Genomic DNA, 26846 nt, shown 5'->3' with positions numbered 1-26846 from the left:
GAAACTCCCTTTGAAAAATCTTCTGTTCAGTTCTTTTTCTGTATCATTTCTTCCATTCTCTTTAGCTACTCTATGTTCAAGAGCAAGTTTCAAAGTCTCTTCTGGCATGCATTTTTGTCTTTTCTTTCTTTCATGTCGTTTTTTTTTTTTTTTAATAACCTTTTGCTTTCTTCACATATGATATCCTTGATGTCATACCACAACTCAACTGGTCTTCATTCACTACTGTTTAATACTTTAAATCTGTTCTTAAGATAGGGTCTAATTTCAGGTGGGATATACTCAAGGTCATACTTTGGCTCTCCTGGACTTGTTTTAATATTCTTCAGCTTTATCTTCTTGCATATGAAGTATTGATGGTCTGTTCCACAGTTGGCCCCTGGCATTGTTCTGATTGATGATACTGAGCTTCTCCCTCATCTCTTTCCACAGATGTAGTCCATTTGAATCCTATGTGTTCTATGGTGGGGTCCACATGTACAGCTGCATTTATGTTGTTGAAAAAAAGTATTTCCAATGAATAAGTCATTGGTCTTGCAAAATTCTCTCATGTGGTCTCCAGGATCATTTCTATCATCCAGACCATATTTTCCAGTTAGTGATCCTTTTTTTTTCCCCAGCTTTTGCATTCCAATCACCAGTAATTATCAATGCATCTTGACTGCATATTTGATCAAATTCAGACTGCAAAAGTTGGTAAAAATATTCATTTCTTTTTATCTTTGGCATTAGTGGTTGGTATGTAAAATTGAATAATAGTCATGTTACATCCTCTTCCTTGTGGGTGTATGGATATCATCCTATCATTAACAGCATTATACTTCAGGATAGATTTTAAAATGTTCTTTTTGAAAATGAATGTGATGCCATTCCTCCTCAATTTATCACTCCCCACCATTGTAGACCATAGATTGTCCAATTCAAAATGTCAAATTGTAGTCCATTTCAGCTCACTAATGCCTAGGATATTTATCTTCAAGTGTTCCATTTCATTTTTTACATCTTCCAATTTTCCTAGATTCATACTTCATACATTCTATGATCTAATTACTAACAGATGTTGGCAGTTGTTCCTTCTCATTTTCAATTGTGCCACATCAGCAAATAAAAGTCCCTAAAACTTTACTCCATTCATGTCATTAAAATTGACTCTACTTGAGGAGGCAGCTCTTCCCCAGTTGCATTGTGAGTGTCTTCCAACCTGAGGGGCTCATCTTCCAGCACTATATCAGACAATGTTCCACTGCAGTTCATACGGTTTTACCTGGCCACTTTTTTCAGTAGATCACCAAGCCCTTCTTCCCAGTCTGTCCTGGTCTGGAAGCTCCACCAAAACGTGTCCACCATGGATGACCCTTCTTGCATTTGAAATAGCAGTGACATTGCTTGCAGCATCACAGCATCATGCAAGCCACCACTGTATGACAAATTAACAGGTAAGTGGTGGTACTCAATATTCATATACCACATATTAACAAACCTTCAAGAAACAACTTCCTAGTATTTAAAGAATATTTCAGGATTTTCAGATCTTGCTCTAAGAGAAGGCACAGCCAAAACATTCTCTCTTGCTCTATTTTCTGTTTCTCCAGGCCTAATGTTTCAGGAGAAAAATATGTTCTTATAGTTTCTGGTATTCATTGGTGTGAAATGGTTTAAGAAGTCAAGTAGATAGACGGAAAAGAAAAAAAAAATTAAAAAAAGGAAAGAAAAGCTTTATATTTCCCCAAGCACTACCTTCAACCATCTAACATATGAGGAAACCAAGGCACTGAGAGGTTAAGTAACTAGGCCAAAGTCACTCAGTTAGCAAGTGGCAGGACAGAGCCAGGAATTTTCTAAAAAAAAAAAAGTTTTATTTGATACTATTATTTTTTACTGGCAGCCCTTTTTCTCCCTGTGACTCAGATGATTAGTCTAGGGGCTCAGCTAAGGACAGATTCAACTGGGCTGAATCACTGCTTGGCTGCAACACCTCACGACTTGCTCCTGACTTGGCTCACTATGTCTGTTGTTGTTGTTGTTATGTGCCATTGAGTCAGACCCGACTCATAGCGACCCCTCCTTGGGTTTCCGAGGCAGTATCACTACGGAAGTAGATTGCCCCATCTTCCTTCCCAGGAGTGGCTAGCTCTTCCCTATTCAAGGAGGCTTCTATGCCCCTTAAAAATAAATGTCTGTCAGGCGGTCCACCCACTTCATCAGAGGTGCCCAAGATCTCAACAGTGGAAAAAACTGCTGAAGCCACAGCTGAGATGAGTGTTGTCTCCTGACCTGATATTTTGGGGTTTAGCATTGATGTCTTCCTTCATAGCCAAGGTACTTGGAGAATGACATTTTTTTCCTGGCTATCTGTTCCTTTAGTCTCAGCCCAAGGGGACTAGGTCTAACTGGACAGAAAAAACCAGCAGGAGCACCAGGGATAGGAAGGTCAGAGCTAGAAATAACTGCTCATGATCTCTGAACTAATGGAGACTGCCATGTAGTAAATTACTTTACATGCCCTTCTAGTCATAACAACAACAACAACAGTCATAGTCTTTGTAACTCCCATCAAATGACTGGGTGCCTGTGAGGTACTGTGGCCCATCAAGGGGATTAGATGGCTTGCTAATGATGTAAAGAAGGTACAGAACCCTAATGATGGGATTGGTCAGTTTTGCCATCCTGTTAGACTTAAAAGAGAGCCGGGGGTGGGGGGAACCTCACTACCACCAAAAAGAAGAGTCAGGAGCAGAGTGCATCCTTTGGACTCAGAATCCCTGTGCTGAGAACCTCCTAGATCCAGGAGACAGAGAGAAGGAGAGAACTGTGACACTGAAGACAAGAGACAGTGAGAAACAGCAGCAGAGAAACATAGCAGCAGAAGCAGGAGACTAGGAGGAGATGGTATGGTGGGCTTTTGGACTCATGGAGCAAGAAAGCTGAGTGCTTTTGGGCAAGAGGCTGGCTGATGCAGTGGGGTGCCTCAGGGCACTTATTTGATAGATCTAAAAGAGCCTTGTAATACTTGTGTGGGCAGGGCAGAGGCCTGGCCAAGGAAGTGTGGGGCTGAAGCACAGAGAGAGAAGTCATGTGGACACAGCTGAGAAGAGGCTTTTCTGATGATAGAGATATATCCTGAGTCATTTCTGATCCCAAATTGTAACCTATTACTTCTCTAATAAACTCCATAATCAGAGGGTATTATCTGTGAGTTCTAGGTGGCCATTGCAACAAATTATCAAACCCAGCAGAGAAATAGAGAGTGACTTAAGAGGGAAAGTTGGTGTCAGAATTGGTAAAAGGATTGGAGAATAGAGGTATGTCTGACCTCTGCCTTATAGGAATCAGCCTTGGACCATTGATCTTCTTGAATCTCCTTCCCCCTTGTGAAATTAGAGGAGGTCGGAGGCCTCTGCCACACCATGTTTATAGAGACTTGCCTCAAAAAGCCCGCTAGGGGCCAGGTTTGCTGGTCTGATAGAGCTTGGTGGAACCACTGAGAATATGGCCTGTCAGGTCTGGAATTGAACCCACACCTGTGGCTTCCAGACAAACAAAAGACAGGCATATGAGTTGAACATTTACCTGAGGTAGATACACTCCTTGGAGAGAACAATCATGGGAGAAACAAGGACTGTGTATGCACAGGGAGACAGTTCAGGGGGCAGGAGTGCATGGAGGGATGGACACAAGGAAGAGGTAACTATGGGGAGGAAGTGGGAGGGGAGCTGTTTCATTGTGGTAAATTGTAGTCAATGTCATGAGACAAAGTATATGTGAACTGCTGTGTGGAAAGTGAATTTGCTCTGTAAATTTTCACCCAAATCACAATTTAAATAAATAAATCAAAGCCCCCTAGGCTCCTCTACTTGAACTGGGAACTGTGTCTGAACCACTTGGAGTGATCACTTTGTCAAGAAAAGAATTTACGTTTCCTTCCTGGCTCTGCTCTTTCCTAATGAAAAAAATTCCCACCAGCCTGCCAGCTCTCAGTTGTGCTGAGGAGCAGTCTCAGATGCTTCACAAAAAAGGACAGCTGACAAAATGCCAAACTATTTGAACATAATTTTTCTGACAAACAAACATTCAGGGCAAAGGCAGCCTCCCCCTCTCGCTTCCCACCAGTCTGGGTTGATTTTCTCTAATGCTAACAAAGAGCTCTTGAGTACTAGCGACCTCCTCGTCACCTGGAAGCCAGGCCGAACACCTTCCAATATGAATTTGGATCAAGTCTTAACTCTGGTGTGGTTTCAGGGTTCTCCAAACCCCTGCTTCATTGGGATGAAGGGAGCACAGAAAAGCTTGCTGCTGTTCCCACAAAGCTGCCTCATGATAACCAAATGAGGTTCTTTTTTCTATATCACAGAAACTTCCATTGGCCAGGTAAGAATGAGCACGAAATGCTCCCTGATGCACAGCGTGTGGAGCCACTTCAGAAGGTCCAGGATCATCCCTGGTCTCAGAACATCTATGTGGGAGTAAGCAGGAAATATGAAAACATTCCTACCCAACACCAATCCTGCCACCAGTTAACCTTCTGTGTAAGTTAATGCAAGAATCATACAGGTTACACTCTCAACTTGTATGTATGTCATCTATGGATCAAGGGCAATTCATTATGTATATGTAAAGTTAATTCCAGCCCTATGTTCCTGAGCACTTACAGATTTTCATGAGGAAACTTATGTCAAGAAAGACCTGTTTGAGATAGCACAGCCAGTCCCCCTCCACGTCTTGTTCCTGCTGGGAAGAGTGAGCAGTTGGCATCCAGAGGTCCACATGTCTCCTCTACAAGATTAGGCATTAAATTTGCTTTCCTACAAGCCTGTCTCTTTTCCCCCATGTCCTCCATGAGGTTTGCTCTCCTCCTCATGCTGCATACTCTGCCTAGGTCTAAGTGGGTGAGGCAGATATTATTAAAGCCTGGCCTGTGTCCACTCAGCACTTACCCTTCCTCAGCCCCCTACATGTTCTCTGACACTCTCCCTGAGGGGTTTGTCTATCACAGGATCATGCTCGGGCTAGCAGGGCAAGCTGGATTTCTGGGAACTTAATGATTCAACCCATAACAGATGGGAATTGGTAGATGAATCCCCCAACCTCTTTGCCTCTCAGGTGGGACAATGAGGAGAAATGCTCTACGCCATCTCTCAGAGTCCCCAGCAAAATGGCACCTTTTTGTCCACATGATGATCTGCTCATTTAGTGTACTTTGAATCTGCTTCCTTCTCTTATTAGCTCACTTAAACCACAATGCCAAAACCACTTGGCCTCAAATCAAATGATTCATGATGACCCCATGGGGACCAGAGTAGAACGGTTCTCCACGGAGATTCAAGGCTGACTTTCTGGAAGCAGACCCGCAGGCCTTTCTCTGTGGCATCTCTGGGTGGACTGGAGCCCCCAAACTTTTGGTTCGTGGTGGCTACATTTGTCTGAGCTCCTAAACTCCAATTAAAACAAAACAAAAAACCAGCTACTGCCATCAAGTTGATTCCAATTCATTGTGACCCTTTAGGGAGGAATAGAACTGCACCATAGGGTTTCTAAGGCTGTAAATCTTTATGGAAGCAGACTGCCTCATCTTTCTCCCATGGAGTGGCTGGTGGGTTCAAACTGCTAACTTTTTGATAAGCAGTTAAATACTTTAACCACTTTGTTCCTTAAACTTCAACAGTGGGTAGGAAATATTGGAGAGAGGGGATGTAGAAAGTGTCTACTTTAGGATTCCATCAAGCCTAAATCCATGAGAAAAATTGGTCTGGTAAATAATTTATGCAAGCAGTGGACTTTTATCACTATCTTTAGGTTATATAATTATGTCTGCCTCATCAGCCAAAGGGTTAGATGCCTTGAAGTCAGAGACGACAGGCATGTTAATCTTTGTTTCTACAGGGTCTGATACAGGTTACTTAGTGTTTTCTTAGTAAATGCTAATCTAAGCTGGACTCATAACAGTGCAGTTCAATTAGGAAGGGGCTCTTCAAAGACCTCTTAGATAAGAAAAAAGGATTTGTGGTTGAAGATCTTTTCTGTCCATCCAAATATACATCCAAGTATCAATAGTTTAGGGATTGCTACATCCCATTTTCTCTGTTGTTGTTGTTGTTGTGTGCCGTCAAGTCGGCCCCGACTCATAGCGACCCCTCCTTGGGTTTCCGAGGCAGTATCACTACGGAAGTAGGATTGCCCAACCTTCCTTCCGAGGAGTGGCTGGTGGGTTTGAACCGCCAGCCTTCTGGTTAGCAGTCAAGTGCTTTAGCCACTATGCTACCAGAGCTCCTATTTTCTCTAGCACTAGAGAAGTCAACTATAAATTCAGGGGTCATGAGCCAACATCAGGGGTCCTCATTAAGAACTGTGAGGCAGTATTCTGATGAAGGAAGCTTGGAGCTGGGCCTGCCCTCCAGCTCAGAAACCTGAGCCCTGATCAGAATATTTTCCTATCTCCAGAACTGTGACCAGTATGTCCAGGCTCCTTTAAATGCTGTTTCTGCAAGGCTCACACCAGACGATCCTGCCTTTGCTCCCACAATGTAGTGATATTTGGTTGTAACACTTAGTATACATAAAGTGAAGGGCAGGGAACCAAAAAGATGTTGAGAAATCCTAGTTAGATCACAGCTTGGGAATAAATTTGAGTAATCTAAGATAAAAGAGAAAAAAACTGTTGGCACTTGAAATAAAGACCAGATCTTAAATTGTTCTTATCACCCACAGGTCTTAGACAGCTGGTCATAAGGGATGCCCTGTTATTGCCTTGAAACTCTCAGTGTTTGCACACACTGCCCCAGTTAGTAAGCTTAGTAAGCGTGGACAAAGATGGGGAGGGTTGATAAACCAAATGTGTCTGGACTTTTTACTTCCTTGGCATGAGTCATGCCAGGCAAGCTTACCTCTCCTCTCAGGCGGTGCACTGGCCTTCCCAGATAAACACAGAGGAAGAGCAGACCTGGGTATGGTATCAACTATGACTTAGCCAGCCCCCAGATTCTTTGGTTGCAGAGTGAATTGGCCAACTGTTCTCAGAGCTCTAGTGGCATAGTGCCTAAGGCACTTGACTGCTAACCAGAAGGCTGGTGGTTCAAACCCACCAGCCACTCCTCCGAAGGAAGGTTGGGCAATCTACTTCCGTAGTGCTACTGCCTCGGAAACCCAAGGAGGGGTCGCTATGAGTCGAGTCCGACTCCACAGCACATAACAACAACAACAACAAGTTGGAAGGCACAGTGGAGGGAAGTTAGACAGGGACATTTTTCAGGCCTCTGTGCCCAGGAAGGAGTCCTTGGGTGAAACAAACAGTTAACACACTTGGCTGCTAACCAAAAAGTAGGAGTTTCTAAGCCACCTAGAAGCACATTGGAAGAAAGGCATGGTGATCTGCTTCCGAAAGCTCAGCCTTTGAGAATCATATGTAGCATGGCTCTACTCCGACATACAGGAGGTCACCGGTCGTAGTGAACTCGACAGCAACTGGTTTTCTGCCCAGGGAAGTTAAAAGTTTGCTGGGAAATTCCTTGGATGGCTTTAAAGGTCACAAATGATATATTCTAGAGGGCATCTGGTACCCACTGGACTTGGTTCCTCTGTTTTTATCCCTGCTTTTCTCCAGCCCCAACCCCTAGCAGCATGATTTTTACATGAAGATACTTGCTGGTAGAACAAAAGAAGGCTTTTTCTCCTAGACAAATGGATTCCTTATCAAAATAGAAAAATTAAACGGACAACTAAGTGAATCAATCAATCAATAAATTAATAGATAAATCAGTTTATGAATGTTACCTGGTGCCAAGACCAAGGTGATAGTGCAGCTCAGAGCTCCATCTTCAGCTCCAAGCTTCTCTTGACTCAATGCTACCACACAGTTCTGAAGGAAGAACCCCGTGCCAGAGCTCCTGACCCACAAATAAAATAAAACTCTTCCAGTGCAATAAGTGAAGTTGCTAGAGATTATGATATGCAACAATGCCTAAGCTATTGTTTCTTGGCAACTATTGATGGTCAGATCCTCACCCAGCAGTGTACTAGGCTTGCCAAGGCCCTGTCCTTAGACATATTCTTAAGCTCTTTAAACCCAAGGAGGGGTCGCTATGAGTCGGGTTTGACTCCACAGCACATAACAACAACAACAACAACCGCTCTTTAGATGGCTTATTCTGTATAAGGTAGATTTCATTTCTCAGAGCACCACGAGAAAATCTGTCTCCCTTTGAAGTCATTGAGGTCAGGAACTGCAGGCATATTAATCTTTGTTTCTACAGGACCTGACACAGGCTACTTAGTATTTTCTCAGTAAATGCTAACCTAAGCTTGACTCACAACAGTGCAGTTCAATTAGGAAGGGGCTCTTCAAAGACCTCTTAGATAAGAAAAAAGTATTTGTGGTTGAAGATCTTTTCCGTCCATCCAAATATACATCCAAGTATCAGTAGTTTAGGGATTGCTACATCCCATTTTCTCTAGCACTAGAGAAGTCAACTATAAATTCAGGGGTCATGAGCCAACATAGGGGGTCCTCATTAAGAACTGTGAGGTAGTATTCTGATGAAGGAAGCTTGCAGCTGGAGCAATAATCAATCGATAAGTATTTAGTAAGCCTCAGCCATGAACTCAGCACTTCTAGGGCTGTTAGGAATTAAAAAAATGTAAGATACTGGGTTCTATCATGAGTTTACCTCTTGTTGGGGGACCAACATATACACATAGCAGCAACTGTTGAGCGGTGACTCCTGATGCTATAGCACACAGTAGTTAGGTATATTGGGTCTGGAGTCACCTAGGGCATGCATACCAGCTCTGCCACTCAATGATTTGACCCTGGGTCAGATACAAAACCTCACTGAGCTCCTCAGTTTTCTTAACCAATAGTGTGACTCACTAAAAGTGTTGTTGTTAGTTGTTTTGGAGTCGGCTTGGATTCATGGTGACCCTGACTCATGGGGACCCCTTGTACAATAGAATGAAATGCTGCTGGGCTCTGCATCATCCCCATGATGGGCTGCAGATCAAACCGTGTGTTCCACAGAGTTTTCATTGGTTGATTCTCTGGAAGTAGATTACCAGACTGTGGTGGTTAAATTTTTGTGTCAACTTGGCTGGGCCTGGTTGAGTAGCTGAGCAGCTGAATGTAGTTATTCCCCATGGTGAGATTGCTAATTAAGTCCATGGTGGAATCTATTGGAGCAGCTGAGTAGCTGCTTTGGTTGTGTGATCTGCTTCCCATACATAAGAAACAGCTTTGGGAATGGTCTCTAGCTTATGGCACATTTGAACACTGCATGTAGCCGTGTCATTATTCAGCAGCCTGCCATGCTCTGCCAACCTTGGGAATTTCAATGGACTTGAATTAATGGCCTGCCGTGTGGTTTGGTAACATTGGGACTGTGCCATTTTATTTGTTAACTTTGGGCTTGTCAGTCTCAGCAGCCAGTAGCTGTCTGAGTGAAGAAAAGCCTTTAGCTTCAGTAGGCTGGGAGCATGAGGCAGAGCTGAAGCCCAAGGCTTGAGGGGCTTTCACCCAGCCCCTACAGCCTGGCACTTTGAACTTGGACTTAATACCTCCAAACTGTTATAGAATAAACTCCTGCTTGTTCAAGCATCCCCTTTGTGGTATATCCTTGTCAGAGTGGCACTAGGTAACCAGAACACAGGCCTATCTTCCTAGTCTTAGTCTGGAAGCTCTGTTGAAACCTGTTCAGCATCATAGCAACACATAAGCCTCTACTGACAGATCAGTATTTCCTTCCCAGAGGGTGAGAATTCTACCACTGAACCACTAGTGGAGTAAATTAAATTTTGTTGTTGTTGTTAGGTGCCATTTAGTCGTCTCCAACTCATAGCAACCCTATATACTGCAGAATGAAACACTGCCCGGTCCTGTGCCAGCCCCATGATCCTTGCTATATCTGATTGGAGCCCATCATTATAGCCACTTTGTTAATCCATCTTGTTGAGGGCCTTCCCCTTTTTCACTGCCCCTCCACTTTACCAAGCATGATATCCTTCTCCAGGGAATGGTTCCATCTGACAACATGACCAAAGTAGGTGAAACGAAGTCTGACCATTCTTACTTCTAAAAAGCATTCTAGCTGCACTTCTTCCGGGATAGATTTGTTAGTTCTTTTCATAGTCCACGCATGGTACTTTCAGCAATCTTTGCCAACAGCACAACTCAAAAGCATCAACTCTACTAAATTAAATAGCAAAGAGCTCAGCCCAGGGCTGTCGTACCGGAAGTACCTAACACATGACAGCTGTTGTTATTGTTCTACAATCAAATTATAAGTCCTGTGCAGAAAAAAAAAAAAAATTATAGTCCTTTGTTATTTCTCTTACAGGACTTTTCGTATAATATATGCCCAGGAGTTGTTTGTTGATCGGCTTTGAGGGAAGGAGAATACTTTTATTGTGTAGGACAATTTCCTTAAGAAAAGACTAGTGAATTTATGAAACTTTGCACAGATTTTGGAAAAGTTCACTTTAAAAAATAAAAATATTTCCCACTGTATATATTCATATTGTTAAATAATTAACCAAGATGTTTATAACTGCAGTTCATCCTGGAATGTTTAGACAAGGATCACAGATGAAATCTGAACCCAAAACAAAGAAACGCCAATTATAATCTAGATAAATCTACCTCAAATGTGAAGGTTGTTTAGGTGAAAATGACCATGGGTCTTTAAAGGAGCTTTTAGAATAAAACTTTCAGAAAATAAACCTTCTCCTTTTATCCATATTGTCCATCAAAGTCTGACTCCTGACTCAAAACAGTCCCAACAGGCTGCTTCCCTGCCTACCCTGAGCATGTGTCTGGGGCTGCCATTAAGTAGTGCAACATGTCAGGCAGGCATGTGAGTAGGTGACTCAGTCTCACCACGGATGGGTAAGGAAGGAATAGGCCTCTTCTGCTCTAACAATCCTTGACAATCCCTCATACCCTGTGTTCTGGTTACCTAGTGCCACTCTGACAAAATATACCACAAATGGATACTTGAACAAACAGGAGTTTATTCTCTTACAGTTTGGAGGCTTTAAGTCCAAGTTCAAAGTGCCAGGCTCTAGGGGCTGGGTCAAAGCCCCTCAACCTTGGGCTTCAGCTCTGCCTCCTGCTCCTGGCTCACTGGAGCTAGAGGCTTTTCTTCATTCAGACAGCTGTGAGGTTGACACGGCCAAGGTTGACAAATAAAAAGGCACAGTCCCAATGTTACCAAAACCACCTGGCAGGCCATTAATTCAAGTCTCTTGAAAGTCCCAAGGTCAGCAGAGCATGGCAGGCTCCTGAACAATGACACGGCTACATGCAGGGTTCAAGTGTGCCATAAGCTAGAGACCATTCCCAAAGCTGTTTCTTATGTATGGGAAGCAGATCACAACTAAAGCAGCTACTCAGCTGCTCCAATAGATTCCACCATGGACTTAATTAGCAATCTCACCATGGGGAATAACTACATTCAGCTACAATGACACAGCTACGTGCAGGGTTCAAGCGTGCCATAAGCCAGAGACTATCTCCAAGACTTCTCCTTATCTACAGGAAGCAGACCACATCCCAAAGGCAGCTACTCAGACCCTTGTGGTAGATCCCACCATGGAGTTGATTGCCAGTCTCATCATGGTGAATAACTACCAGCAGCTGCCCCGCCACTCAACCAGGCCCAGCCAAATTGACATACAAATTAAACTACCAAACCCTGTCTTGGTGTTTAATGGAAAAAAGGTTTAATAAGGGTTTGGGAGGTGACCAGCATTCATGCCCCAGCTCTGCCTTTCACTCAATGAGTGTGACTTCGTAGACTCATTCAACCTTCCTGAGCCTCCCTTTTCCCAGGTGAGGGATATCGGGCCAAAGAGTCTATGAGGTCAATTCTCACTCTAAATCCTGGCATCCTCTGAGACGTGGAAGATTAGACGAGGCAGCACAGTGGCTGGCAGGGCGTGAAGGTGGCTGTTGCCACCCAGAGCTTTCAGAGGTCATATTCAAGATCTTTTTTGCCATCCTAGGTTGTATACCACAGACTGATACCATAGTACCACCCATGGACAGAAATGGCAAACACTCATTTTGAATCATGTAATGAATTAGTATTTGCTGAAAGCCTGATACAGAACAATCGGTTAAAGGGCTGTGGTATGAGTGCTGCAAAAGATGTAGGCTTCAAGACCCTTGAACTCAAGAAAGTCAAGGGTCAAATTCCAGCTCCCTTTGTGACAAGCTGGAAGACACTGAATATGCCACAACTTCTCTAAACCTATCTCCTCACTTATGAGAAAGGGACAATAAAACCTACGTCATTTGTTATAAGAATTAGATATAAAATGTGTAAAGCTTGTTGGATTATTTCAAGGTCTGCAGCATCGTTAGGAAATAGATATTACATGTGAAGTTCTAGCACAGTGACTATTACCTGACAGGTATTAAATGTGTGGTAATTATTATTATTACTATTAATATAATACTATTATCGTTGTTCATTATATGGGCCAGTATTGTTAAATCACTTCACAGAGAAGAGAGGAGAACTGAGAGGAACCAGGAAGAAAAAATGGGGCTCAACAGATTATAAAACCAAAACGAAACTCAAACTCACTGCTGTCGAGTTGGATTTGACTCATAGCAATCCGCCCCCGCCCCCTTGGGTTTCCAAGGCAGTATCACTACGGAAGTAGATTGCCCAACCTTCTTTCTGAGGTGGGTTTGAACCTCCAGCCTTCTGGTTAGCAGTCAAGTGCCTTAGGCACTATGCTACAGAGCTCCTAATAGATTGCAGGTGAGTTTTAATCCAAGATCCCATTGCCACCCTAATGCACAGTCTTTGTTGCCACATCTACACCTGTGGCCCTATGAAACTACTTATATGTAGATCATTTACTCTCCACAATTCCTAGTCCCACCCTTACACAGTGCTTTCTAACTGGAAATACAACTCTCAGGGTTTTTTTTTTTTTTCGCTTTTGTTTTTAAAAAGTTAAAATCCAGGTCAGCAGTCATACATTTCTTCAGGCATTAACTGTAAACCTCTTGCTCTTTAAAAGAGACAAACCCTCATCTCTCTGGGCCAGAAGGCAGCTTTTGGAATGACAGGCCCTTGGTTATCCTCAGTTCAATCTGGGGGCCTTGGAGGCTCCAGCATCTAGGCCGCTTTATTGCTCCAGAAGGAATTTAAGAAATTTCTTTGATCTAAAAAGAATCCAGATTAACAGGCCTTCTTGGTGGGCAAGGAGACCTGCTTTAACTTTTAGCATCTTAATTCAAATGTTTTCAAATTCTTGTTTCTTAAAATGATTCCAATAGTTAATTCCACATCCACAGTTTTTTTACTTTTTTCCTACTCTGTATTTTTTTCTCTGCAATCATCTATAATCAATCAATTACAGATGGCCTCACCATTGAGAATTGAGAATTGAATCAATCAATTCTTTGACCTCACCTCTCCTCTTCTCCACATCCCTTCCTGCCATAATTGTAGGGATAATCATCATCATCATCATCATCATCATCATTACAATATGTTAAAATTTACTCCATACTAGGAATTAACAAAATTCTTCACTTTATCTCATGTAATCCTCTTGACAGGCCTCTATCGTAAGTAATGTTTCATAGCCGAAACATGAAGACAAGAGAGGTTCGGTAACTTGCCCAAGGTCACACAGCCAGCAGGATAAAGCTAGATTTTGAATCCAGACATTAACAACTATTCTCTCCTTACCCATTATACTGTTTTCTCAAAATTTCCAGAAGCCTTCATAAATCCTCTATATTTCTTTTGGTGTTCCAAATATTTATATTCCTGAGGGCTGAATAGTCGCTCCATTCTAGATAAATTATTGTTTCCTTGGAAGCAGTAATAAATATCTTGGACCAGCTGCTTATGTAGGTAAACCTAAAGATGGAACCATCAGCCATTTGTCAGGGGTGGGGAAGGGTGTACTTTTCAGAAACAAGGGAATGGAAAACGTGGCCTTGCAAACATTTTTGAGACTACAACTGAATACTCTTAGGATAGTTCATCTGTACTGGGAAATTCTGGGTTTCCCCTCACTAAGACCAAGCTCTGTAACCCTTCCAAAAAATCCTTAACATGTTTTCCTCAAAAACACTAATGGCTGTCTAGGAAAGTTCACATGTGTTGAGGGCCCAAGACACAGCAATCTAAATAAAATAAAATAACACAGTTGGATGCAGGAATGGGTTAGAGTGGAGGTGGTCCTGGAAAAAGAAATAACCTGTGAGCTTCTCAGATATGACAGCATATGATTACATAAGGTGAGGAATCATCTTTTCACCTACCCCACATCCAGAAAAATGGTTGTCAAAAGCCACAAGTTCTAAAGGAGACCTTTGCTTTCTATGTGGTTCCAAACCACTTCCCAAGCTTCTGAATTTCCAGACTTTTCCTACCAAAATGATAACCCCAAAGCTCTAATGCATCAAGTCTAGATAACAAGTATGTAATTTAGTAGGAAAATCTGGGATGGCCAGTGGTCAAGACATAACAACTACCAGTTACTAGTTACTATCAAGTTGTTTCTGGCTCAGGGCACCCCATGTAGGTCAGAGTAGAACTGTGCTCCATAGGGTATCATTCTCTTTATTCAAAAACAAATTAACTACAGATTTCAACTAGGAGCAAACATGAAGTTGGAGACATTGATGCTGATCCAGATACACAAGGCAAGGAGAAGGAGCAGGGGCAAGAGGATCAGTGTGGTGAATGCATTGGACACCACTGTCAGGGGCCTCTTCTCAGATTCACAGAACAGGTCTGAATTTTCTATTTGGGAGTGAGAAGGTTCTTAGACAGGACAGTTGATGGAGTTTCTTCTGCAGGAGACTTGATGACCACAACAGCTACATTGCAAAGGATTGGGTTCTTCAAAGTGGGAATGGCATCTCTGATGATCAAGTAGAGGGTGGAGACAGAATCAAATTCAGTCTTTCTTTCAGAGGTGTCTAGTTCAAACTTGTACACATTCTTGCGTCCAGCTCAGCAACAAACATCACTTCCTAGCTCGTTATGAAACTGGATGAACATCTGGTGAGGAGTGAGTTCAGAGTCAGTGTTCACATCTACCAGCTGGAAAAACAAAGCAAAGTTCTCGTGATGTCTACAATGAATGCGTCCTTGGCTTTAGCTGAGTAGGTCACCTGGGCAGTGTTCGGTGCAAGGCTCTGGTACTTATCCACAGTGAAGAGATCAACACTTAGGATGCCAGCTTCAGTGGAGATCTTGACTTTGAGCTCTACAGTATTCACCATGGAACAGTCCTCACCTTCAACTTTGACAAAGAAATAGTAATAACCACTGAAAATTTTTACATTCATGAAGTTTAGTTCAAAACCATCTCTTACAGGAGTAAAAGATGTCTTCTGGATAACAGTGGCTCTGGAAGCAACAAATTCAGCATGTTCTAATTTAACAGTGGCCTAAGTCAGAGGTTGCAACAGAGCATTAGTGACTTCCAGGCTGTTTGCTGGAGGTGGCCTGGACCAGCGGGACTATGGGCTCTGATTTGTGTTCGTAGGGTTTTCAATAGCTGATTTTTCAGAAGTAGATTCCCAGGCTTTTGTTCCAACATGCCTCTGGGTAGGCTCAGACTTCTAATCTTTTGGTTAGCAGACAAGTGCCAAGATCCCAAGTTGTCTGCTGTTTTTGCCTGACAGACCACAGAGGATAAAATTAGCATGTTCACAGCAGAAATGGGCAATGTATGAAAGGGAGGTTAGGAGTTCTCAAATGTAGGTTCCCAAAATTCATATCTTCAGGAAGAAAAATGTAATAATCCTCTAGTGGTTACCAGATGATACTGTTATTAAGCATTTGAAAATGTGGGAGGTGTTTTTGGTTGTTATCATGATTGGGGGATGTTGCAAGCATTTAATGGAGGGAGCATTCTGCACAATAAACAACCATCCTATCTCAAATGTCAATAGCGCCCTGTCACACGTAACCCTGTGTGGGTCCCTGCCTTTAAAATGGTGCTCAACTCGACCAGGTCTGGTGCTCTGCACAGCCAACCTGACTTTTATCTTCAGAGAATCTCATCATCCCTACCACCACCACCATCCTCCTCAACAATTGAGAGCCTATGACATGGAAGTCAGGGAGCTATCTGATGGAAAGTAGTGGAATGCTTTGAAAATCAAATGGCCTCGACACAACTCTCAGTCTGTTACACTCATCTAGGACTTTTGCATTTAATTTAGAAATGTAATGTGCCCCCCCTTTTTCTTCTTTCTCACTCTAGATAAATAAGAGGTTTTGCTGTGAAGCCAGGAAAAATAAATTTCACCCCAAATATATTTTCCATGTAGCAGTCTCATATCAGTGTAAGATCTTATCATATACTTTCAAGGCTGCAAACTTACTGCCATCGACTCATAGCGACCCCTCCTTGGGTTTCCAAGGTGGTATCTCTACGGAAGTAGATTGCTCAGTCTTCCTTCTGAGGAGTGTTCAAGGCTGCAGGCTTCTCAAAACAATTAAGACTCCTAGGTTTACACAACAAGTTGATAAGGCTCTGCTTTAAAATAATATTTTAGTCTCATTGTTAGGGTAGATATTTCATTTTGCTTTGATTCCAGATTTAGTCTTTGCAAAATGACACATGAAAAATATTTAATTTCCAGACATTCTGAAATTGTTTTCAAAATGAAAGCTATTTATTATGCTCGAACTTGCTAAAGGCAATCTGCTCTAAATGTCTATATTTTCTTCAATTGTAAAAAGAAATTAATGAATTATAGAAAAGTAATAGATTGTATGACTCTAATAAGACTCTGAATTTTCTGAATATCAATATATATGTGTATATCTGAAGACATAGCTACTCTGTGTCCTTGAGTAACACTAGTGCTAAGTGGGGAAAGAGCTATGTAAATCTCTCTGCTGACTCCCAGTCCCTGGCCCCAAATGTCTTTTCCATGACTCAGCCCTCTTCACACTTTTCTCTCATTGGCTCCTGAAACTTCACCTACCACCTTTAAAATATGAAGCCTAAAATTACATTTGTACTTCTGACCTCTCACCGAATACCTAACGCAAAACGCAACCACTGCTGTGGAGTCAGATCCAACTCATAGAGACCCCTCCTTGGGTTTCCAAGGCTGTATTGCTATGGAAGTAGATTGCCCAAGCTTCGTTCCAAGGAGTGGCTGGTGGGTTTGAGCTGCCAGCCTTCTGGTTAGCAGTCAAATGCCTTAGGCACTACGCCACCAGAGTTCCCACCAAATACCTAGTGTCACATTTAATATTGCTCTAGTTGTGTAGTGACTGCTAACCAGAAGTCTGGAGATTCAAACCCACTAGCCACTCCTGGGAAAGAAGATTGGGCAATCTACTTTCATAGAGATACCGCCTCGGAAACCCAAGGAGGGGTCACTATGAGTCGAAAACAACTCCACGGCAGTGAGTTTGTTTGGTCCAGCGGTTAAACGCTTGACTGCTAACCGAAAGGTGGGTGGTTCTAACTCACAGTTGGGGGAAAGGTGTGGCAGTCTGCTTCCATAAAGATTTACAGCATTGGAAACCCTATGGGACAGTTGTACTCTGTTCTATAGGTCACTATGGTTTGTAATTCACCTTGACAGCAGTGGGTTTGGTATCTTGGTTTTTGAAAGTGCATTTCACGTGAAAGTCTTGTCTCCCTTATGGCATACAATCTCCCCAAACCCCAACTCTCCCTACTTCTTCCCCAATACTTTTAAGCCCCCTGACCTCCTTGAACCCTATCCAACAAGAGAGAAACTGAGTGGAAGGAAGGAAAAATATTAGAGTGAATTTAAGGGTGACTTTAGTCTATAATGCCTTGTACTGTTACTATCAGAAACCCCCACCACTTTGCCCCAACAAAACAGGAAACATCTCTGGACTAGATGTTTCTTATACCCACAGAATCCACAATTAATAAGTGGGTGAACACAATGACCTCAAACAAATTTCCTTTTTAATGGTGTTGTTGTTGTTGTTGTTAGGTGCTATAGAGTCATCTTCAACTCATAGCGACCCTGTGTACAACAGAATGAAACACTGCCCAGTCCTGTGCCAGCCTCACAATCTTTGCTATACCTGAGCCCATCATTGCAGCCACTGTGTCGATCCATCTCATTGAGGGCTTTCTCCTCTTTGCTGACCCTCTGCCTTACCAAGCATGACATCCTTCTCCAAGGAATGGGCCCTTCAGACAACATGACCAAAGTAGGTGAGACAAAGTCTAGCCATTCTTACTTCCAAGGAGCATTCTGGCTGCACTTCTTCCAGGACAGATTTGTTTGTTCTTTGGCAGTCCATGGTCCTTTCAGTATTCTTCGCCAACACCACTACTCAAAAGCATCAATTCTTTTCTGGTCTTCCTTATTCTTTGTCCAGCTTTCACATGCAAATGAAGTGATGAAAATACCATGGCTTGAATTAGGTGCACCTTAGTCTTTAAAGAGACATCTTTCAGCACTTTAAAGAGGTCTTTTGCAGCAGATTTGGCAAGTGCAATACGTTGCCTGATGTCTTGACTGCTGCCTTCATTGCTGTTGATTGTGAAACTAAGTAATATGAAAGCTGTGACAACTTCAATCTCTTCTCCATTTATCATGATGCTGCTTATTTGTCTAGTTGTGAGGATTTTCATTTTCTTTCTGTTGAGATGTAATCCATACTGTCGACTGTAGTCTTTAATCTTCATCAGTCAGTGTTTTAAGTCATCCTTACTTTCAGCAAGCAAGGTTGTGTCGTCTGCTTATCACAGGTTGTTCAGGAGTCTTCCTCCAATCCTGGTGCCACATTCTTCTTCAAGTGGTACAGCTTCTCAGATTATTTGCTCAGCATACAGATTGAATAACTGTGGTGAAAGGATACAAACCTGATGCACTCCCTTCCTGATTTTAAACCATGCAGTATCCCCTTGTTCTGTTTGAACGACAGCCCCCTGGTCTATGTACAGACTCCTCATGAATACAATCGAGTGTTTTCGGATTCCCACTTTTCTCAATGTCATCCACAATTTGTTATGATCCACACAGTTAGATGCTTTTCCATAGTCAATAAAACACAAGTAACCATCATTCTTATATTCTTTGCTTTCAGCCAAGATCCATCTGATGTTCAGAAATGATACTCCTCATTCCACTTTCTTTTCTGAATCCAGCTTGCATTTCTGGAGGTTCTCTGTCAGTATACTGATGCAACCATTTTTGAATTAGCTTCAGCAAGATTTTACTTGTGTGTGATACTAATGATACTGTTAGATAATTTCCACATTCTGTTGGATCACCTTTCTTTGGAATGAATACAAATATGGTACCCATTTTAATGGTAGAGAGCAATAACTTGAATAATACATAACAAAGTGACAGAAGGCAATTCACACTAAATTAAGCACAGTCAAGCAGGCAAGTTTATTAGCTTAACAAACCAAAGAGTTCAGGGGAGCCAGGGCTTCACAAACTTCTCGGTCTGAGTACCTAAACAATGTCCTCAGGGGCCTGTTTATTGCTTTCCTTTGGATTAGCTCCATTCTTCAGCAGTCTTTCCCTCAAGTTAAGTAAAGAAAACCATCAGCACCTCCAACCAGCTTTTTGCAACACCACAAAAACCAAGCTCCATTTTTCCACTGTTCCTACAAAAGTTTAGGAGATGACACTCATTTGCTCTGACTGGCCCAGCTTGGGCCATGGACCCATCCCTAAGCTAATCACAGAGGTCAGGTACTCTCATTGGCCAGAATTAAGTCTAGACTCCCTAGAGCCAATGGGTGGGATCAGCTCCAGGCAAACCACATGGTGTGAGGGGTGAAGGAAGTATAATCCTCTAAGGAAAACCTTAGTGCTAATGTCAGAAGAATAAGAAATGAATGCTGGGTAGGCAAAAACAGGTGTTCATAATCCAACCCCCCATCTGTCAGTTTTTCATACTATGGTGGCTTGCTATAATGCTGGAAGCTGTGTTACAGATATTTCAAATACAGGCATACCTTGTTTTATTGAACTTCACTGTATTGCACTTCACAGGTACTGCGTTTTTCACAATTGAAGGTTTGTGGCAGTCCTTGTGGCTAGCAAGTCTATTGGTGTCATTTTTCCAACAGCATGTGCTTACTTCATGTCTCTGTGTCACACTCTGGTAATTCTCACAGTATGTCAAACTTTTTCATAATGCTATTGCACACTTAATAGACTACAGTTTAGGGTAAACATAACTTTTATATGCACTGGAAAACCAAAAAATTCGTGTGACTCACTTTATTGCAATATTCACTTTCTTGCTGTCGTCTGGAATCAAACCCACAACATCTCCTAAGTATACCTGTATCAGTAGGGTCACCCATGGTGGACAGGTTTCAGTGGAATCTTTCGTCTAAGACAAACTGTGAAGAAAGGCTTGGCAATTTACTTCCAAAAATTAGCCAAACCTTACAGATCATAACAGAATGTTGTCCGACTCACTTGCTTTAGCCACGTCATCAGGAGGACCAGCAAAGGTGAGGGAGACCCTCAGTGAGATAGACTGGCACCACAGCTGCAGCAATGGATTCAAACACACCAGCAATCATGAGGATACATGACAGGGCAGCATTTTGTTCTGTTGTGCATAAGGTCACCAGAATCAGAGTCGACAGCACCTATCATCATCCTCATCATCATAATCCTTAATAATGATACTTACCCTAGAAGATTATAGTAAGAAATATAGTAAGGAGTAAAGATGTTTTAAACCATAAAGCAATTATATCTAAAAGGTGTTTCATTGTCAGGCAGATAATTCTGGTTTTCTTCACAAAAAGTCATATAGGACTCATTGACACTACAAGCAAAAACTGACCATCTGTGCAGCCAGATGGTTAAGTAGGACTACAGTGGTAGAGGAAGACACCCTCTGTTTTGTAGAGAGAGTATGGTGACCTTGAGAAAAACCTTGACTTTGAAGTCACATAGATCTGGATTCTGGTCCTAGCTGCATCTTCCATTAGCTGTGTGAACTTGGAAATGTCCCTTAGCCTTTCTGAGCCTCATTTTCTTCAACTGTGAAATGAGGATAATCAAACTTTCTCAATACCTTGGTCACAATGTCATGTGCAAACCACCTGCAATGCTTGGCACAGAGCAGACAGATGATCAGTAAGTGTTAGCCCTTTCCCTCTCCCCAAGTCCAGGACACATTGAGTTGCTTTATTGTTATTGAAATGTCAGTAAGTTAAGACATCTTAATATTGAAATATGGAACCTGGAAAATACTATTTTTAAAATGAAGATACAGAAGTAAATCGAGTTCATCTTTTTCCATTGATATTCAGACATTTCCTAAATATCCTAATTGGTAGGAGATGGGGAAGGAGATCAGGAAAGTGAACACTGAGTCCATTCTTATCCATTAACCTAGGCTGTGAACTTTCACTTCAGATACTGTTATCACTGCCGTGGACCCAGCAACTCAAACAGCACACAGGCCAACTACGGTGTTATAAAAGTATCTTCCCCCAGGTACAAAAGCTCTGACTTTGAAGGTAACCTATGAGTCAGCAGCAGGTGTGAAATGTGAGCAGTGTGATCATCATCAATAAGGAAGAAATGACTAAATAATGAAGCCTCCAAGAGAATATTTTCCAATGAGTATTTTGTGCAAAGTTGCTGGGGAGAGGGGGCAGGAAGCATCAAAACTGTAAAATGATACCTTTCCTCCTAAAGAAACACCCACACATGCCTTTCTGCCCACCCTTCCTTCCGCCCTCAAATCTCTTTTTGTTCCAAGAATCATCTTCTTGAGGGAATATTTGCTGATTTTATTCATAACCACCACTCTCCTTTTATTTTCCTTTTCCTCGAACCACATTTATAAATTCCAGGACTCAAGAAAATAATGCTTTCCCTTCTCTGCCTCCCCAGAGGTATAGAATTACAGGCTCCTACCTTCCCAGGTCACATGATTCTCCCAGGCATTTCCACAAATTCCAGCCCATCCTATTTATAAAAGCAATCACAAAAGGAATTCCACATGCTCCTTAGCTGTGCGTTTCATCAAAACAGTTTTCATGCTAGATGGATCACCATTTGCCTGGAGTTTGCACAACCAGTACAAATAAACACAAATAAATCTTCTTTTTTTTCTTTCTCTCTCTCCTCAGCTCAACTTGGCTCCCCACTCCCCACCTTGTGCCTTCATAGCATCTTATGCTAATGGGTGCAACTTCTTCCTACTGCAGAAGAAAAGGCATCAAGTTGCAGGTTTTATTAATCAAGATTTTCAGATAATTTTCTACTGTCTAAATCAATTTCTTGGAAGGAAGTTTGGGCAATCCTACTTCCGTAGTGATAACTGCCTCGGAAACCCACGGAGGGGTCGCTAGGAGTCGGGGCCGGCTCGATGGCAAATAACAACAACAACAACAACAAATCAATTCAGGGAGCACTGGTGGCGTAGTGCCTAAGACATTTGACTGCTAATCAGAAGACTGGTGGTTCAAACCCACCAGCCACTCCTTGGAAGGAAGACTGGGTAATCTACTTCTGTAGAAATACTGCCTTAGAAACTCAAGGAGGGGTTGCTGAGTTGAATTGACTGGAAGACAGTGAGTCTGGTTTTTGGTAAATCAATTTCAGCTGAAGAAACTAAAGGGCGCGCTTGGGTTTGACTCTGCTAAGATACTGTCTCCTTGTTAAGAAATTTGGTGGCAAGTTGACCAGCTGTAGGTCATCTACATCTTCACGAAACTTTATGCAGCAATGTCCAACCGGTTCAGCTAATCAATGCTAATTGTGTTGTGAGGAAATTTCCATTTGTTGATCTGGTTTCTTTTTCCCATTGTTAGTGATGGGACAGGAAAGGAAGACTGTGAAGGCAATTGACAAGAGACAAGCCTCCTCAGCGAGGCTTGGGCTGACATGATCCAAGGGGCTCTGAGTTCACAACAAGATGCTGAGATTTACTGCCTTGCGTTGCTTCTCTTGATTTCCTTTTCTTGCAGTGGAATCCTTGTTCTTCTCTTCTGTCCGGCTCCATTACTCACATGACAGACCAAACGCGCCCCAAAGTTGTTAATGCTGTCCCCTTCCAGAATCTTCCCTACATAGCCTGTGCCCTGCAATTTCTCTGGCATTGTTCCCCTACAGTTCCTGTAAGACTGTAGGCTTTAACTCCTTAGTTGACTAGATGTTTCTGGAAAGTATCTGGATTCATTTTTCCCTCCTCAGCACTCAGTCCCCTGCTTGGAGCACAGCTTAATTACCACTTGTTACTGTAAGACTAATTTGACGAATTGAGTGAATCTTTAACTTTCAAGGAGCCTGTGGCCAAACACGTGTCAAAAGTCTCTAAAATTGTACTGGCCTGGCACAGACTTATGGAGCCCTGGTGGCACAGTGATTAAGAGCTCAGCTGATAACCAAAAGGTCAGCGATTTGAACCTACCAGTCTCTCTGCAGGAGAAGTATGTGGCAATCTGCTTTCATAAAGAAAGATCACAAGTTTGCAAACTCTGTGGAGCAGTTCTAACCTGCCCTATAGAGTTGCTATGAGTCAGAACTGATTAGACGGCAGTGGACTTAATGGAGAGAGACGTGGTTAGGTCAATCTACCCTCAATATCTGGTGACCTCTCACCTGGCCTTATACCCTCATTCCCCAAATAAAAAACCTGGTTGAAGAACAGAAGGAGAAGGATTAAGAGGGACCTGCCAAGCCCAAGGTATAGATGGAGGAGAGAGGGGAAAATGAGAAGAAAGGAGAAACTGGGATACAGATTCAAAAAGAAGAGAAGGAAAGAAGTAGGCAGACAGAGAGAGAGAGAGTAGGCAGAAAGATACACTGAGAAAGAAGGAGAGAAACAAGAGAGGCAGAAATGCCAGAGGAGCTGAGAGACAATGGTGGAAAGCTGAGGTGGACTGGTGGATTGCTAAACCATAATTTGTCCTAATTATTGAGCATGTACTATGTCCTAGACCCTGAGGATACGGTGGTAAAGAACACAAACTTGTTCCTCGTAGAGTTTACCTTCTCCTGGAAGACTAGTAAATAAATATGGAATAAAAGTTTGTTAAAGGAAAAGAAAGCTGAGTACTCTCAAGTAGCAGCAGAGCTTCACTGAAGGGGCTTCTGACTCCTATTCCAGTGCTATTGTGTCAATGTGAAAGACAAAACACACTAGACAATTAAGGAGATGATTTTATTCAGGCCATTGCAATAGGGGGAACTGACATGAATGAGAAACATATCAGAGACAAAGAAGAGCCTGGGGTTTTATAGAAGCAGGCGAACAATGGTGTCATCTCCAGTCTTATGGGAACCATGAGGAAGAATGGAGAAGACTCTGTTTTGGAATATGTGAGAGCAAGGTGGTCCTTCTCAGCTTAGCCTTGCAACACAAAAGGATGAGGAGTTTTTGAAAAATAGAGGAAGGGAGATTTCTTAATTGTTGCTGTCTTCTGGAAGCACAGGGCTCCAGTAATATTCAACCTTATCACTAACATCCTGCTGTGTTCATTATTCTAAAGACTCACTACGATGACTTTCCTGTGTTCAATTTCTTGTTACCTGAACCATAACTTTTGAGTTCTTTTAGGCCCTTCATAAGCTGATTCTTACCTACTTTTTTTAAAAAAAATTTTTATTGTGATTTGGGTGAAAGTTTACAGAGCAAATTCATTTTCCATATGGCAGTTCATTCACATTTTGTTTCCTGCCATTGACTACAATTCCCACACTGTAACAGCTCTCTTCCCACTTCCTCCCTGTAGTTACCTCTTCCCTGTGTCCTTCTTTCCTATGCAATCCTGCCCCCTGAGCTATCTCCCTGTGCAAATAATGCCCTTCTCTTCTCCCATGATTGATCATTCTAAGGAGTATATCTACCTGGTGTAAATGTTCACTATATATGGCTGCTTATTGTTGGCTGGAAGCCATGGAAGTGAGACCAATTCCAGACCGGAAGGTTAACTAGGAGACATAATCTTGGGGGGCTCTTACCAGGCTCTATCAGATCAGTAAATTTGGTCTTTTTATATGATTTTGAGTTTCGTCCCACATTGTTCTCCCACTGTATCCAGGATCTTTGCACTGATTCCTTTCCAAGTGATTGGCATTGGTAGCCAGGCACCATCTAGTTCTTCTGGTCCATGGTCATATAGGCTGAAGTTTGCATTGTCCACCAGTCCCTTGGGCTAATTATTTCCATGCATCTTTGGTTTTCTTTATTCTTCTTTGCTCTGGATGAGGAGAGACCAATTGGTGCATCTAGATGGCTGCTTGCAAGCTCTTAAGACCCCAGGCATTACTCACCAAAGTAGGATGTTGAACAATGTTTTTGTGTAGTATGTTAAACCAATTGAGCTTGATATCTCCTACAACCATGGTCCCACGACCACAGGTCCAACAACTCGCTCCATTAGGGTAATTGACTAAGAAGTTATCATAACTTTGCACCCTATTAGTTGTAGTTATTTGGACTTTCTTACAGCATGCATAAATACATATGTAGAAATATCTGCAAGCCTTTATGTCATCATGGGCATATTCCTTTTTGCCTGGGCATACCAAATCATTCAGCCTGACTGGTGGCAGAGTGTCTAAGGCATTTGACTGCTTACCAGAAGGTTGGTGGTTCAAGCCCACCAGCCACTCTGCAGAAGGAAGACTGGCCAATCTACTTGTGTAAAGATTTACCACCTCGGAAACCCAAAGGGGATCGCTATGAGTTGGAATTGATTCAACAGCAGTGAGTTTGGTTTTTTGTTTTTTTTTTTTTTTTTGGTAACCATCTATTATCTGTAGATTAATGTTTGTTATCACTGATAATGCAGTGAAATAAAGTATGTGAAAGAGTTTATCTTTGTTGTCTGTAATTCTTGTGCAACTCTCTGTGTCGTCCTTTTTCTTAGTGGTATTGTGTTGGTTACTCGCTTTTGGTATATTGCCTTTCCCTTCACCCAAATCAATACTTGTCTCTTACTTATCTAGAAGTTTTCTCTCCCCTCCTCTCCCATCCCTGGTAACCAAGAAAGAAAGTTTCCTTCCATATATAAATCTTTCCTTGACTTTTTACAACAGTGAACTAATAACTATTTGTCCTCCTACCTACTTCTTGTGTCATTTTGCCAAAAGCTCCCCACACAACTGCTTGTCCTTAGCAATCCTGGGTTCTAACAGGCCAGGCTCTCACATACCTCCATGTTGTATGCCATATTAATTAAGGTAGGCTGGTTGTGGGAGTGAGCCTAGGTGTGGCAAGTGGTTTGTGATTATCCGTTAAATGAAATGTTGGCATTTTGGAATATATGCCACAGCAACAGCTTTTGTTTTAGCTGGGGGAGGCTAAGGGAGGAGTCCCTGGATGGCACAAATTATTAAGTGCTTGGCTAAAAAGAAAAACCAAACTCATGGCCATTGAGTCAATTCTGATTCATACTGACCCCCATAGGGTTTCCAAGGGTGTAAATCTTTATGGAAGCAGACTGCCTCATATTTCTTCTGCAGAGAGGCTGGAGAGTTTGAAGGATTTGAACAGCTGGATTTTTTGGTTAACAGCCAAATGCCTTAATCACTACACCACCAAAGCTCCTTAAGCATTTGGCTACTTTTCAAAAAGTTGGCAGATTGAATCCACCCAGAGGTACCTGAGAAGAAAGCCAGTCAATCTACTTCTGAAATATCACAGCCATTGAAAACTCTATGGAGCACAGTTCTACTCTGACACACATGGGGTCTCTGTGAGTTGGAATTGACTTAATGGCAATGGTTGATTTGGTTGGTTGGTATGCTAAGGGAAGACTCAGGAGACTTAAAGACCAAAATTTTATTCTTCGTTATGTAACAGTGCAGGGACCCAGGCTGACGATGGTTTAACCATCTTCAATTTGTGCTTCCAAAATTCCTGGGC

General features: G+C 42.3%; 1 pseudogene; it reads right to left on the bottom strand.

The window, feature by feature from the left end:
* Nucleotides 1-14607: 14607 nt before the first annotated feature.
* Nucleotides 14608-26139, bottom strand: LOC103193024 (annotated as a pseudogene).
* Nucleotides 26140-26846: the final 707 nt, after the last annotated feature.

This window comes from Orycteropus afer, unplaced genomic scaffold, assembly GCF_000298275.1.
Source record: "Orycteropus afer afer isolate SDZICR_OR568_19922 unplaced genomic scaffold, OryAfe1.0 scaffold00033, whole genome shotgun sequence".
Taxonomy (NCBI): Eukaryota; Metazoa; Chordata; class Mammalia; order Tubulidentata; family Orycteropodidae; genus Orycteropus; species Orycteropus afer.
This window is presented reverse-complemented; position numbering and strand designations above follow the sequence as displayed.